This window comes from Capricornis sumatraensis, chromosome 19 (genome assembly GCF_032405125.1).
Source record: "Capricornis sumatraensis isolate serow.1 chromosome 19, serow.2, whole genome shotgun sequence".
Lineage (NCBI taxonomy): Eukaryota > Metazoa > Chordata > Mammalia > Artiodactyla > Bovidae > Capricornis > Capricornis sumatraensis.
Window position 1 is genome coordinate 27,117,791 of NC_091087.1, and position 2,447 is coordinate 27,120,237.

Below are 2,447 nucleotides of genomic sequence, written 5' to 3' on the forward strand. Positions count from 1 at the left end.
CCCACTGCTAGGCATACACACCGAGGAAACCAGAATTGAAAGAGACACATGTACCCCAATGTTCATCACAGCACTGTTTATAATAGCCAGGACATGGAAACAACCTAGATGTCCATCAGCAGATGAATGGATAAGAAAGCTGTGGTACATGTACACAATGGAGTATTACTCAGCCGTTAAAAAGAATTCATTTGAATCAGTTCTGATGAGATGGATGAAACTGGAGCCGATTATACAGAGTGAAGTAAGCCAGAAAGAAAAACACCAATACAGTATACTAACACATATATATGGAATTTAGAAAGATAGCAATGACGACCCTGTATGCAAGACAGGAAAAAAGACACAGCGGTGTATAACGGACTTTTGGACTCAGAGGGAGAGGGAGAGGGTGGGATGATTTGGGAGAATGGCATTCTATCATGTATACTATCATGTAAGAATTGAATCGCCAGTCTATGTCTGACGCAGGATACAGCATGCTTGGGGCTGGTGCATGGGGATGACCCACAGAGATGTTATGGGAAGGGAGGTGGGAGGGGGGTTCATGTTTGGGAACACATGTAAGAATTAAAGATTTTAAAATTAAATTAAAAAAATTAATTAAAAAAAATAAAAATAAAATCTTCATATGTTACAAATTTTATATGTTCTGCTGTAAGAGAACAATGATCTCACCTTTTAAATAATTGTGTTTAAAAAAATTCAGTACATAGGATTGAATTCACCATCTAAATACTACAGGTGTAGAATTCCATGGGATTGTGTACATTCATTTTGTTGTGCAACAGTCCCCACCATCCATCCCCAGAACTCCTTTTATCTTACAAAACTGAAACTCCTTACCCAGTAAACAATAGTTCCCAGCTCTTCCTTCCCCCGGCCCCTGGCAACCACCCTTCTACTTCCTATGTATATGAATTTGATGACTCTAGGTACCTTATCTAAGTGGAATTGTACAGTATTTGTCTTTTTGAGACTGGCTTATTTCACTAAACATAGTGGCTTCAAGATTCACCCAAGCAGTAGCAGGTGGCAGGATTTCCTTCCTTTCTAAGACCATAATTCCCATTGTGTCGATACGCCACGTTTTGTTTTCTATTCACCTATTGATTGGAAGGACTGATGTTCAAGCTGAAACTCCAATACTTTGGCCACCTGATGCGAAGAGCTGACTCATTGGAAAAGACATTGATGCTGGGAAAGATTGAAGGCAGGAGGAGAAGGGGTCGACAGAGGATGAGATGGTTGGATGGCATCACTGACTCAATGGACATGAATTTAGGTGGACTCCGGGAGTTGGTGATGGACAGGGAGGCCTGGCGTGCTGCAGTCCATGGGGTCACAAAGAGTCAGACACGACTGAGCGACTGCACTGAACTGATTGATGGACACTGAGTTGCTTCCACCTTTTGGCTATTGTAAATAACGCTGCTATAAATGTGGGTGTACAAATATCTCTTTGACACTCTGATTTCAATTATTTTGAATTATATACTCAGGAGTGGAATTGATGGATTGTATGGAAACTCTGTTTCTAATTTCTTTTTTTAAAAATTTTTATTTATGCATTTGATTTGCACCCGGTCTCAGTTGCAGCCTGTGGGATTTTCCATGCAGTATGTGTGCAGGAAGATCTTTAGTTGCAGTGAGCAAACTGCTAGTTGCAGCAGGTGGGACCTAATTCCCTGGCCAGGGATGGAACCTGGGTTCCCTGCATTGGGAGTGCAGAGTCTTAGCCACTGGACCACTAGGGATGTCTCCTGTTTTTAATTTCTTGAGGCACCACCATATTATTACACCATTTTATATTCCCAACAAGGATTCCAATTTCTCCATGTCCTCATCAACATTCATTTTCTGTTTGTTTTGTTTTTTTCATGGTAGCCATCCTAGTGGACATGAGGTGATATCTCATTGCAGGTTTGTTTTTAATATTTTTTTCATTTGACTGCATCATGTTGGATCATTCACTGTGGTGCCCAGACTCTCTAGCGGTGGTGTGCAGGCCTAGCCGTTCCATGATTGTGGGATCCTAGTTCCACTATCGGGGATAGAAACCATTGCATTGCAAGGTGGATTCTTAACCAGTGGACCAGCAAGGAAGTCCTCTCTTATTGTGGTTTTGGTTTCATTTTCCTGATGGTTAGTGATGAACATCTTTTCTGTGGGCCATCTGTATGTCTTCTTTGGAAAAATGTCTATTCAGATCTTCTGCCCATCTTTTTAACTGTTGTTGTTGTTGTTGCTGTTGTTTTTCTGATGCTGAGTTGTATGAGTTCTTTATGTATTGGGTATATTAACCCCTCATTGGATATATAATTTGCAAATATCTTCTTCCATTCAGTAGATTGCCTTTTTGTTTTGTTGATAGTTTCCTTCATTGTGGAAAAGCTTTTTAGTTTGGTGTGATCTCATTTGTTTATTTTTGCATTTGTTGTCCTCAT

At 40.4% G+C, this 2,447-nt stretch overlaps 1 non-coding gene across 1 annotated transcript; it reads right to left on the reverse strand.

Annotated features, from left to right (window-relative positions):
- Positions 1 to 1,684: 1,684 nt before the first annotated feature.
- On the reverse strand, positions 1,685 to 1,757 carry TRNAG-CCC (transfer RNA glycine (anticodon CCC)). Its single transcript has one exon. It is a non-coding gene; the product is annotated as a tRNA-Gly (tRNA).
- Positions 1,758 to 2,447: the final 690 nt, after the last annotated feature.